Consider the following 14,968-nt stretch of genomic DNA (forward strand, 5'->3'; position numbering starts at 1 on the left):
GTGCAGGGTGAGAAAATGACAGCTACTTTACTCTGACTGCAATGAGTGCTGAATGTGGAAACACAGTATATATAAAATAAAACTGGCGACTACACAGATCCATGAAATTACACTTTGTTATAAAACAGCTGTCATTTCACAAATACTCTGGAGGAAATTCACAGTTTGTCAGAATTCCAGTGATTCTGATCATTATTGAAATGATATTTTCAAACAATTATCTATATACAGGAAGAGAAAAAAACAGCGATGTGTGTCAGTGCCTTTCACTGTAGCTGTAGCTTTTCTGACAAACAATTGAATAATTTAGTAATTGTGTTCTGTTCTGTTAGCCCTGGTAGGGTTTTCATGAATAGGTGAATTATTTTTAAGACCAGACTGTAAACATGTTCATTTCTTCTGTAGATTTGGACAATTAAACATGGTGGTGCCCATGGAGACTGAGTCACTTTTGGAGCCACTCAAGGAACTACAGTTTTTGTTCCTGAAGCTTGCTGCCCGGTCATTTGAATGTGGCAACCAACATTCGTTTGCTGCTTGTTTGGAAGTAACCCTGAGGTCCAAAGAGAAAGGCTTCCTTGCTGAGTTCAGCGGCACGCTACAATAAAAATATAGTGCAAGATGTTTATATGGCAAAAAGTAGAAAGGTAAAAAATATTCTCTATGCATAAATACACAAGAATAAGATTAAGTGTTCCACATTATAGTCTACAGTACTATAACATATAGTTTTGTCTGTATTCATACAATACAAACTGTTTTAAATTAATTAGTTTCACCTGTTTACATGATCAATGATCTTCTGTGTTTATATATTATTATATTATATACATACGTTTCTTGATGCCTATCTTATAATACTGCGATCCGAACCTCAATCAGCATCTACTGGTGGAAGACACCCCACCACAGAGTGAACTACACCAAACTGTACAAGACACACAATATGGAGAGCTTTCACAGAACCAAACATAAAGCGCTCTGCATCTCATCTCTTCGGTTTCACTCTAATTTCTCGCCTTGTTGTCTCCGAGCAGATCATCAGCGCCAAGGTCTGCTGAATGATGTGAAAACAAAGTCTCACATTACATTCTCACCCTCCAGCCCCATCTGAGCAGCACTTGCTGAAAACACTCACTAATAAATACTCCAGGGCTTTGTGTCTCTTGTTAAACTGATTAAATGCTTTGCCAGACACATAGTTATCCTCCACCTTAAACAACATTTTTCTCTCTGTAAAACGTTAATATGAACATATAAAATTCATCATTCCACATTCCTCCGAAAGAGACAGGAACTCAGCAGTGATAGAGAAAGATATGAAGAGACAGGCTCTATATTCTAAATGTAGCACAGGTGGAGAGAAGCCAGTGGGTGGTTGAGGAGGCAGGGGACACTGAGGCCACGTGAAGTGCGAGGAAGAGGAGGAACATTAAGAAATTGGATGAATTAATGATGAATCTGCAGGAAGGCAGCCAAGAGCTAGAAGACTGTGTGGATGTGTAAGAAGGACACACACACACACACACATACACACACACTTGAAGGAATATAGTGTTAAGCAGAGTGTGTATGTGAAAGAGGCACAGTGCCAGCAGTGCCACAGCAGCAGAGGTTGGGTGACAGAAACTGGAAGGTTCGTCATTATTTATTATAGCAGACATTTTTTTATTTTTAAGTACATTGTCACCAAATCAGTTTCGTATTAGGTAACTGGGATTGTGATGTACAGTATTGTCGCTATGTACCACTGAATCTGACTTTGGTTAACCACAGTGCATGACATCAGAGCCATCTGAGGCAGAATGAGGAGCATGGAGTTAAAATCATACTGTAAATTAACACAATACACATCATTTCTGCTGAGCAGTTTTTTTTAATACTGGACACTATGCAGACTTGCACTTGGAGCCTATCCCAGCTACCTACAGGCAAGAGGCGGGGCTATGTGTGAACAGTATTGGCAGATATTCCATATTGTGCATTTCTAATGAGGCATTTTTTTATCTAAAAAGTAAGCAGCATCACTTGGAACCTGAAGTAGAAAGGACAGGAGTACCTTACAGGTGATTGGATGTCTGTTAAGTTTATCACTTCAACCAAACAGATCACAAAATGCTAAAGGGGAAACACAATAAATGTCCAATTCTTTGAAAAGCTAAGTACCAGTTATCACACCTGAAACCAGTTAATGAGCCATGTGACTTTCTACTTTGACCTAAGTTAAAACATTAGGTACTGAAAAATGAATTTCAATGAATCCTTTCATCTCTGTCATCATACAGCTCCTGCCAGGTGGCTTCTCTTGCTCCACTCTGCACAGATGACTAAAATAAAGACTTTTATGTAAATGTTAGAGAACCTCTGAGCTGCAACACTGCCAGCACACATTTCCAGCCTGCCAGAGGAAGTGTGTGTGTGTGTGTGTTTGTGTGTGTGGAAAGTGAATGAGTAACTGTCTCTTGGCAATATTACAGCCAAGGTGCCTTTGAAGATGCTGCAGCAGAAGCAGAGTAGATGTGATTGTGTTGTAAACAGCACGAGTGTGAAGGCTGCTTAAAGGCTTATGGTAACAAAGAATAAGGAAATAGTTGACAACAATGTTGTAGTTGGCAAGAATGCTGCAATATAAGAGGGCAGATGGTTCAGCACAGGTATCAGCTGTGGGTGTTTATGTGTGACGACAAACACACCTTAATACTAACACATATACTTCTGTGTGTGTGTCTGTGTGTTTCTCCCTGACATGATGCCATGTGACATATTGAGGCCGCCGTGAAGCAATCATCAAAGAGTGGCTCCAGTTATTGATCCTGGGATTAAAAGTGTCTCTGCACAGATAACACATACTGCAGCCCCGGATGTTGATGATACAACACTATCACACGTTCTTTTTTTTTTTTTTTTGTTATCATGGCCCAAATATTTGAAATCTGTTATTCGCTGTCGCTGCTGCAGCTGTAAGACCAGAGGGACTCCCAAGATTGCAAGACTACAACCGAGGCTGCAGATACATCCCCAGGATAATAACTGAAAGAGTCAGCTGAGGAGACATGGTGACACATTTTATTCAACACCTCTACCCACTGAACTCCAAAAGCATGGAGACATAGCTGCTCCAAGGGCTAGTAGGCGAAGATTACAGGCATATGTTGGATTCAGAAATGTCATTTTAATAACTACCCATTTCAGCTAACTTCAACAGACAGACCAGTCAGAAATGTGTTTATTTATTTATTCAGATGGTACTTCAATGCACCAATACAGACAAATCCAAGCTGTAGCTGTGTGCGTTCACCACAGAGATGCAGTTTGTATTGCTTGTGAGTGAGGCCACGGTGACTGAAAATGAGAAAGGAGTGATATTATTTTTTTAAATTTAGGTCACGGTTAATACAATGCTAAATGTGAATATAAAACTACCAACATCACTTTTTGCCCTCCCTACTTGTTCAGCGCAACCTATTTCCTTTGTGTTTATGGTCTCACTGCACAGCTGCTTCTCTGATGAGCAATATCCTGTCTTAATCACATAAATGCATAAAACATGATGTGATGCAGAAGTTGATGTTTTCTAAGAGCAGAAAAAATATATGTAGAAATAGATTTTTCTTCCTGTCCTCCTCCATTGGGACCTCAGCGAGGCACCCATTAGTTTTCATCCCAGAAGAATTGTGGACATTTTTTTTCTTCTACCAAACCTTAAAACAGAGCTGCCGTCTGCCATGTGTGGCTGAAAAGTTAGCTTCCTTTTATGCAAAACTTCCCACTGGAAACTAGACTGTATACCTCTGACCAACCCCCTCTGGTTAAAGAGCTCAAACATGACTAAATATTCATTGTACATTTCATTTGTTTTTCATAATTCATGTATTTTACTTGCACTGAACCCTCTGGCACTCACATCATTATCTACAAGCACCCATACAGACTCAGGTCTGATCTGTATTTTTAACTAAAGCATACAGTAAAATCTGTCACATTAGAATGAAGACAGGCATGTATGAGCACACACTACTCCACTGGTTAGGAAATCTGGCAAGGGCCAAAAAAATGCTATTAAGTAAATATTATACATTCTTGACCAGACTTACCACCATTAAAAGAATAAAAATCAATCAATCAATCAATCAATCAATCAATCAATCAATCAATCAATCAATCAATCAATCAATCAATCAATCAATTTTTCCTGAATAATATCCATTATTGCATATACCCACAAGACTCCACCTCATACTGCTATACAGCAAGAGAGGAAGAATACCTGCACCCGGACCCTTATTGACTTCAGGTAAGCTTTTAATATGACCTTTATACAACAGCTGGTGGAAAAGCTGAGGCTGTTTAAGGTGGATATGGGCACCAGCAACTGGGTCCTCAACTTCCCAGTGTTTAGAGATTAGGAGAAACAATGACCACTCACCTGCAGTTACCTCCGTGCTCCCAACACTGCCATCCCCTGATGTGCCTGCTTACACGATGCTCTCATTAATCCCTGAGTACATAGCTCATGTTACTCATGTGTAGTGTCAGTGTTCCATCCTGTTCACTGCTGCTTTTTACCAACTAAACCTGACCTTTACCTGAACCTGCTCCTCCTCAGAACTGAACGCTTCTTTGTTTCAGAGCCTATGTGAGCTGAACTAAACTTTTTTGCCTGTTGGAATGTCTTTTGTTACTTTTTGAATTCTTATTCTGCTGAGCATCAGCTAAGAGCAGGCCTTTTTTGCCTAGACTGGCTGCCTGCCTTGTTAATTAGTCGTATTATATTCTTTTACATAAGACAACAGATGTCACTTTGCACTTCCACAGCATCTATTTTGGTTTTCCAGTGCATGCACAGTGCTCTTGTGAAAAGTAGCTGAGCAGACATGACAAACTGGTTGGTGCACAGACAACAAACAGATGATGAAACATACACACATCACACATGTACTGACATGTACCCAGGTGTACCTTTCAAAGTGGAGCTCCCACATAGACACTGCAACATACAGGTTACAGATCTAAAACAGGCCAAAAAAAGCTTTTTTAACAGCTGGATGATTTAGAGTTAATTCTGGGTTTGTCAGTATTTTTGTTTGTAGAATTGTTCGGGGTAACATTGATAGGCAGAGTTCCTGGTGTAGAATACTCATCCAACTTTGTTGGGGATGAGTTGTTAGAGTAGACTTCACTGGGGTGTTGAAGCGAACACCCTAGTGGAGTTTCGCTGTACATCTCTCTCTTTCTCTCTCTCTCTTACTGTCTTCCACAGTCTGTCCTAATGCAACTCAGTGTCCTCATGCTACTCTGCCAATGTCAGTTATAAATAGCCGTGTAGTGTGCAGAGTGCTTGGAGCTCACACCCCAAGCACACACACGGCTTGAGAATACATTCTGCACGATAATGACAGAGCTTTTATTTTCAGCTGTTACAGGATTTGAGCTGAACCTGTGGGAAAAAATGTGACCATTTCAAGACAGTTCAGTTTTCCAATCTTTCATTTGCAGTTAACTGGGATGGAGGTAAAGCCACAATATATATACACAGCAGCAAGAAATGGTATCTAAGGTCACATGGCCACACTGAACTTTACTTGGGTGTCTTAACTTAGCTTGAACTTTAAAGTAGCCAAGCTCCTTTTTTAATCATCATCTTTTTTCTCTATGAAAATCTGTCTGTTGCAGACTTTCCGTCTTTTGTTTGCTGGCTGCCTTTAATCTCTCCAGGCTGGCAATCCTTGGTGTGTCTGTCTCTTCAACTTGTCTCTCAGTTGGATGCTGAGCACATCAGAAGACTCTTACCATCTCTCCGGAGGGTTGAAGAAACAGAGAACAAGAAGGAAAGAGGATTCGAGTATGTCTTGGACACTGAGAGGACGGAGTGCTCACTGTTTCACTATTTTTGAGTGCTTCACAATGTTTTTTAAGGCCACTTTCACTCCAGTATCATAGATCCTTTCTTTGTAGAAGTTGGACCCTTGGACCCTCCAGAATCCATGGGTCTTCATGGATTGGGGAAAAGGCAGAAGTAAGACGTTGAAGGGTGGCAAATCAGAGTGATGTGGGCTGCAGCATTGTTGGGGTTGAGCACTCTTTTCTATAATCTTCTATAATCTAATTTTCTCCTATAGCTGTCTCAGTAAGTCAGGGCTTAGCACTCCTTTTTTATCCCCCCCAAAAAAGTCTTTGCTTTCTTGTCTGATTTTCTCATGGGTGTTTCAGTTGTTCCTGGTTGGAGCTGGTGGACCCAAGTCTTATTCACGGTTCCAAAATGCTGGAGAAATCTCTTAAGAGTTTGTCTCAAAAATAGTTTGTAGCTTGATATGTACTTAATCTACTTTTCACCAGAGCCAAGGAAATTCAGGAACCCAGCCTGTTACCAAGTAACCATCCCTCATTCCCAGGTTCTCTCTGCCATGCTTGCATTCTGCAGCCCACTTCTTCACCATATTAAAATAATCCATCTTCCTCTAGTGTTGCCACCATGTTCTTTTTGGGCGATTCAAGGTGTTACAAAAGTACAGATCTGACATTTTCAATGACTCAAAAAATGGACCCAAAATGCACCACATTTTGATGAGCTAATTGATATATGGAACACAAATACCTACAATACCTTCCATGTATCCTTAAACATGGAATACATGACACATACTATACACAAGCAGCATCAGAGGTAAAGGAAGGGCACAGCAGAACAGTTGAAGTAGCTTCACACCATCCTACTGACATGAGCTTTGCCTCAGAAAAGAGTGGGTGCATACAGGGCTTCCATTAAAATATTATTTTTGCTGAACTATCCCTTTAATTAAAAAAAATGGCATTCTGAAATTGACAGACTCAGATGTCACTTCTCCATCTGGTCCTCACATGCCTGGAAAAAACCTTTTTAATGAACGTAAATCTGTTTAATTATGAACAGCAGTACAGCAATACAACAGAGCCAGACCCTGTGATGGAACACAGTCATCTGTGTGGGGATTTAAACGGAGTCCAGCTTGATTTATTTGGAGCCACCACCTCTTCATTTAACTGCAGCAGAGCTTCAGTCAGTTTTCCCCTTGCTTTCCATCCTTGTCTTGATCTAACAGTTTGTATAAACATAGTCTGATACTTGTCAGTCTGTTTCACATTAGGCTGTTTATTTCTGGTTGTGTTAGAATCATGCCAGGCTGGTCGAAGAGGTTGTGTAACACATATAGAGACAGAGCTGTGGGATTGCTAGCGAACTGATGTTCCAGTTCTATTTAAAGCTCCTGCTGCAGTGAGAGACAGTTAGCTTCCCTTCATTAGTGTTAACCTGAAATATTCAACAGGAGGAGGCCGAGAGCCAAAAGGAGGTCGACATCCGTGGAAAGAAGAGAGGCGAGTGTTTGAAAGCTTTCCTGGTACACCTCTGGTTAAACTGAAGTGTCATTTGCTGTTTCCATCCAACTGTCAAATCATGTTATAACCACTCGAATCACAACAGCAAAGGGTCAAGTGAAGTCTGACTACGCTTTAAGTTATTGACAACCCCAACTAAATTCTAATGTACCAATACATATGTCACGGTTCGGGCCGTGTGTTATGTTCGGTTCAGGACCTGTGTATCAAGTAATGCAGGGAGGCATTTTTACCACAGCATGAAGACAAGTGTTGCCAACTTGCTGACTTTCTCACTAAATTTGGGGACTTTCCAAACCTTTTTTTGTCAAAAGCAACTAGCGACAAATCTAGTGACTTTCTCTGGTGACTGTTGGAGATTGACGTTAAAGCATGTATCGTTCTGCATACATGCTTCCGACTGTTAGCTCCTTCCCTGCTTCAAAGCTACGGGTAATTGGTCAGTCTCACTGTAGCTTCACGCAGCAGTCTCAGCTACAGTCAGAGCAGAGAGGTGTGAGTCACACCACTCTGCGTCCAATCCAAATCCAAAGCTGCTGCTGGTCCCATCATGGCTTACAGAGCAGGATGTAAATACCACATTTCAATGGCAAAATGTAAAAAATATGCTGGCATCAGTACCATTAGCATAGCTTAGCATAGTCAATGGAGTTCAATCTATCCATCCATCCATCCATCCATGGCTGTATCACCTCTGGAGAGAGGTGTGTGGGAATCTCAGGGAGGAACATAAAAATCATCATCCCAAAGCTGTTCAATAAAAATGTATTCATCAAGATCTGTTTTTGTTTTTTTTGCTACTGTGAGTGTTCATTACTGCTGTAGTATGTGTTAACATATAGGAATTGAGTGGTCACCCATGGTACTGCAGGTTTTAGCACTTTTGCATTGGCTTTATGTCTCAGCAACATATCGGTACTTCACTGAAGATATTCAATTCTTTAATGTGCTTAATTCTCAGCAAACCTCTGAAGCATTCCAAATCATAGACATACTGTAGCTCTATTACCTGTAAATGCAAGATCTTGATCCAATAGATGCACAAAACTCTTGTAGTAGTTAATCAAATTGTAACATAGAGGCCTAACTGTGTGCAAACCAAGAAGCAAGTAATAAGAATTGTGAGAAAAGAGAAAGAACCACCACTCCATGTAACTACAGAACCCCTGGAACCACAGAGGGTCCTCTCCTGCTGGTCTGGGATCAAGCATAAGCAGAGCTCTTGTTTTACTGTTTTCCATTTTCTCTGTCCTTCTTTGTCTGTGTCAGTGCAGAGAAAATACTCAGGGGAGCAGAATGACCTCTTTCTCTTGTAAAGATAAAAACAGAAGCACTCCACCAAGCACCACACACACACACACCAAAATCTGCCCTGACATACAAAATACACAATGCAAGAGAAGCATGGGCTTTTCAAGGCCAGTACCAATCCAACCTCTATTAAAGCTCATAATGCCGAGCAATATAAAGATGCAGAATTTCATTTTTGACGCCATGCTTAGCATATATAAAAGCATATTTATGCTGTAGGCGCTGAACCAGTTTCTACTCTGCGGATAAGTGTTTCTCATTTTGTTTTTCTAAGTGGTGAAAACACTCTTCTCTGTGTGGCTAAAATGCTTTAGAGCTTTAAATGGACAAAACACCGGCAGTCCAGAGGCCAGTATTTTGTTAAAATTGTACATCAGAAGGAGTACATGAGTCATCCAAGTGGCTGCATTTTATTTAGCGCCCATGCTTTTTCCAGTTTGATATATTCTGCTGCAAAACCTTTATTTTAAGGTAATTTGCATAAATGTTGTGAAATCAAATATTGTTATTTAAAGTGAATTACAGGGCTCATCTTATGAGATAAGATCAGTATTTTAATTGTAGTGACCGTTTTTTGTATGTGTTGTCCACCTTGATCTTTTCCTAACCCTAACCCTAACCATCCATTCATTATCTGAACCAGCTTTTTCCTGCAGTGGAGGGTCACAGGGGGCTGGAGCCTATCCCCGCTTTACTTTTATATACTTTTGATTCTAAACTAGAAGAACATCCGCACAGGTTCCACAGCTTGGTGCCACAGGAACATTATACCTATGCTCTAGCTCCAATTGTGGACCTTTGATGGCCATATTGTCAGCCCCATGGCCAGAATATATCAGGCTGCCAACTGGACTTGTGCCAGATCTGACCATGCACCTTTTTGTAGGTGAAAACCACCCCAGTGAGGACATGTTGCAGTACTGTCAGGACAAAAGGAGCTGAGCCTTTCCTGCTAAAATGCAAAAGCTTGGTTTGTCCAGCTTGTCCAGTGTTATTACAAGAGCTACCATGCTAGCTTGATTTGATGTTACTCACAGTCTTGCCCATCAAAGTCCTGACCTACTTAATTTCCACCAGAAAAAGTACATCCCCAAATTCAGCCAGGAACTGGTCACACTGAACAAAATTTAGTTGAGAAACATAATCAGTCGATGTGTCCACATCAGCAGGTCAGGGGGAGATTTGAAAGCATCCATTGAATATAATCATTTCTGCTTCCTTAGATAATAACCTGAAACAGTGAAGTCACAAAACCTGCTCTGCAAATTAAACACAACAAATACTACTTTCACTTAGTCTATTACTGAATGTGCAACACTCAGCAAAGTCCAGGAAGCTGTGCTGATTTGTGTTTTAATAACAGACGCAGTCTGATCCCAGCACAAAAATCTCTAAGGGCGAAAAAGAGAAATCAGCCCACATGAGACTAATAACCTCTCTGTAAGCTGTAATATTGTGATATTTCCCTCTGCATTGCAGTGCTGTCGTGCACTCATGTGACGTCCTTGGTGAATTAGTAGGAGGTTATTTGCATCTCCAGATGGCTCACTTATCAATAATTCATCACGTTTTGAATACTTTCTCTCGCTCTTCTTTCTTTGCACTGGATTTTCACATGTGGTCACACAATCTTTTGAAATGCAAACTTATTCTAACACTGTGTCTTTAAATTCAGCTCCTAGGTCGATACATTCCATTACATATGAATGAGTGACACTGTGCTAACTGGAATTAGATGTTGGGTAAAGCAGTGATAAGTTAGAGAAGTGGTTACAGAACTAGCTGCTAACATGCTGGTGCTACCTTTGTTTGAAATAAATATCGTACAATGTGCCAGCAAAACACAGACTGACTGTATCCTGTCAGTGAATTCATAGATTCAAATATCACACACCACTGTGACTTGCCTGTCATCATGAGCAACTTCAGCTGAAGTGTTTTTTTTTTCCCAAAGGACACACTGCCAACCAAACAATTAGACACCAACCCTCACAGTCGGATAGTCGATCACTGTCTAATCGACAGTGGCAACACATACTGGATAATTGGCAGGTCAGAGATAATTATATGGTGGCCAAGAGAGCTCAGTGCACTTCTGTTAGATCACTTGAAATGCCAGGTTAATAAGAGGCTACAGGTTAAATAAGGAATAATGCAACCAAGATGATAACATAAACAAAAAAACTATTACATTCAGCCTTTTTAAACAATATTATGAATATTAAATAATTATATCTAAAGATAGTTACTGATCATTCGTCTACTATATGACACAGTCTCTAACACTGCTGTTGGAGATTGGGAGTCTTTTGCTTCAGATGGTACAAGTGAACATAATCTGACATTCAGATCACTCTCACAAGATTTGGCAACTAGTATTTTGAACTCTCAGCTATTTTTTGGTTTATAAGTGTAGCTGCTAACTTTTTAAATGATACCTATATCGCTATAGCAATGCTAAGTATATATCATATGATATATACTTAGCATTGCTATAGCGATCATATAGGGATCAGCGTCATTTCTGTGAATTGTTACCTACAAATACTAAACAAAGACTATATAATATACAGCAGTATTTGTAATAAATTGTACAATAAAACAAATATATAGCTGCATGGTATATTTCATACCAGTTACATTGACTGGCTGATATCCAGTTTTCAATTAACAGATCAATATATTCCCCACACACGACTAATCCCACATATCTGTTTAAACCTCTTTTATTTCACCAGTGTGTTTTTCAGCCAAGCAGAGAAAAAAAAACTCTTTACTGGAGCTGGAGCACACAGCCTCCGGTCTCCTAGGCAACAAGCCAGGTTTCCCGCGGTAACAAATCGTTGAAGCCCATTGGTGGGAGGATGAGGAGCTCCCTGCAGCATTCCCATGGCAACCAGCTCTGTGGCTTCTGAGAAATGATGGCATGTTTTTTTTATAACTCTGTAACACCAGGCTCACCCCCATACTGACTCTACTCACACACACACACACACATACACACACACACACACACACACACACACACACACACACACAGCTTTTCTCTCACTTAAGAACAAAAGCTGCTTGGTTCCTTTCAGCTGACAAAAGCAACAAACCTGCCTTCTCTATCTTCTTCTTTGTCAAACAGCTTCACTGATTCACAGATTCAATTAGTTCCACATTACTGACTCTGAGTGTCTTACCTGGATGAGGATTATCCTTGTAAGGAGATGCTACAAAAGACACAGGGTCATTTTTGGAAAATTGTACATTGTTGATTATAACTATAGAAGGTATATACTGCATAATATCATGTAACCATATTCTTCTGAGTAGACCAAGACGGTCTTAGAGACAAGAAAATATGTAGGACGATGAGATAATAATGCTTTCATTCTTCTTTTTTATATTTCATCAGCAAAGTTACTGTCGGGTTTATCTAAATGAGCTGCTATGTGCTCATCTGTTAGGTGCTGGAGGTGTTGCATGTGCGGACAATGCTGTGCCATAAGGTGTTCACAGACCTGCACCGCACAAAAACAGGATGTGTAGACCCTCCTTCACTGAAACACACGTAAGGATAAAAGCCTATACTATTGTTTTAGCGCATCGTATTACTGTTGCACATTTAGCCTAGGTTGCAGTAATCTCAAGGCTATTATTTAAAGCTAGTTAGCTAATGCACAAAGCGTCCAACATGTAACACATAAACACACAGTCAGAGCTCCAACACAAACAGAAGTCTGATAAGGACTTCAATGGATGTGCTTTAGCAGAGGGAACAGACACAATGAAACTGTCTCAGTAACCCCCCCTCCCTCCCCACCACCTTTTCAGGCAGCAGATCATATTGTAGAAGATGCAGGTGTTGTAACCATGGTAACCAAAACCTTAAACAACAACTTTATTAATCCCTAAACCCAGCGACAAGGGTATAAACCTAAACCTAACCAAACAGCAAGTGAAAGCAATAAGCAAGCAGATAACAAAGCTGTGATCTTTCAAAATAATTAATACTACATTGGACAGACAGGGGTTAATGTAGAATGAATAATCTTTTATCCCATTTCTCAATTGGTCTGGGTCAGCAAACTAGATTTGACTTTCACTAACTAACTAAGACATTATTACATAAAATCATCTCGTCAATAAAGTATCATTGTAGACAGCTATAGAACACTGTACCACTGTGCCGCTACCAAGGAAAGTGTCTGATTCTGCTGATACAGGAGTTAAAACTATAGTTTTATTATGCCAGCACATACTCCACGCGAGCAGAGAACGTTGTTCTTGCTCTCTGTTCTGCAGCTCTCGCAGCTTGTTCGCGACGCACGTACACACACACACCTCCCTGAACATTACCCGCTCGTTATCATCTGTTATCACCGGCTATCTATCATGCAGCTGTTTGTGTGCTCTGCAGTGGGAGGGCCATATGAGGAATTCAGCACACATGTTTTTTTGTGAACTATTGCAAACGTCCAGGCCGAAACGATTTATTCTTGTTCTTCTTGTTGACAAGAACAAATGTCTCTGTTCTCATGGAGTGTGTAACAAGCCTAATACCAGTGCATCCAATGTATTGGTGGCTTTATATAGAATCCTGAATGTCCAACACACACAGTATAATCAGCCCCTCTATGATCATCCTGGTTTGACTCAGTGGTTGCTATGCCAACAGACAAGAATAAAGCTTTAGCTGCAGTACTATGGCTTTCATTACTGATGCAACATTTACCATAACCCCATCACTATCACTACCCACACCCACACACACACCCATTATCCACATACACACCAACGCAGCAGTTTCTTTTAGTTTTCCTCCAACAGTTTGGCAGATTTAGTATTTAGGTCACCTCTTTGTGGAAGAAGAGAGGGAGGAGGGAAGGAGCAACCCACTCTAATGGCTGCTGTTGATTGGTTATAACACACATGCACATACAGAGTACACTTGTAATCAATTCAGATGTTTCTGTAACTTCTCCAGCCTCCTGTCCCAGCTGTCCTTCGGCCAGTGACCACATTAGGGATTCTGGGAGGCCAGGTGTCTCATCCTCCTCCGACTTCCACTTTCTGTCTTCACCTCTTCCTCCCTCCTATCTATCATGACCTACATTTCTTCCTCGGCCTTCTGGTTCCTCCACGTTTTCTTTCCCACCTAAAAGACACACACACACACACACACGCACACACCCACACACACAATACCACAGCAGGATGGGGGTGGGGTGGAGTCACTAAGTCCATTTAGATCTGTTAAGGGTGGAGTTCTAAAATAGAATGCCAAACTAAGCCCTGAGTGAACCCTGTTTCAAAACACTGTGTACATTTGTGAGTGAGACAAAGATTAGAGTAGGGTGTAGATATAGTGCCTCCTATGGACAAGCAGCCTCCCACCATGCCACATTATAAACTCCACACTGACCCCTACTGAGCCTTCCATAAGATACAGCTAGGTTTCCTTTTGACAGCACCGTCAAATCGCCTCTCTGCTTCCACCAAGTGGTGAAATGCAGCAATGACAGAACTTCCAAAAACACCTAAATTATCATTTTGAAGCTAATTAACATTTTATCTGTACATTGAATATGTAAATCAGGCATTTCAGAGAGATTCACAGTTGATACATTAGTTTTAAGCATCTGTTATATTATTTTTAAACATGCTATATGTTTACATATGAAATGCTAATTTCTTTTTACAATATTTCTCTCACAAAGTATTTAAAAAAGACCAATAAAACCAAACAATACAAACTAAACTGAATTGCCCTTCAGGGATGAATACAGTTTTCTGAATCTGAAAACATTAGGTTTTCATCAAAAAAGCTAAAAAAAAAACAACATTGTACTGCAAGAACTTTAACGGTACACAAGGGTGAACCAAAGGGTTAAACTGTATATAATAGTTAATTAATAAATTAATTCTTATTAATTAAAATTTCCTCACACATACATATGAATTCATATGTTAAAATAGTCAAACTGCAGTTAATGCAATATACTTAATGTACATTATGAGTGTTCAGAGCTATATATGATGATATATAGGTGATATTACATGATACTTACTGGTCTTAATCTTAATTTAACCCCTCGCCTGGAAGGAGCATTGTTCCAGTGCACTCTGTACTTGTGTTAATGAAGTTTTTCCACAACCTACAAACAATTTGCTCAAGATTAGTCTCAATTTTATTCATTTGAACCGCCCAACCTATGGTTTTAGCTACAGCCCACACATATTTAGTCTACAGGAAATACTCTTGTCAGACTGATAAGGCACTTTATGTCTTCAT

This window comes from Parambassis ranga, chromosome 4, assembly GCF_900634625.1.
Source record: "Parambassis ranga chromosome 4, fParRan2.1, whole genome shotgun sequence".
NCBI classification, from domain to species: Eukaryota; Metazoa; Chordata; class Actinopteri; family Ambassidae; genus Parambassis; species Parambassis ranga.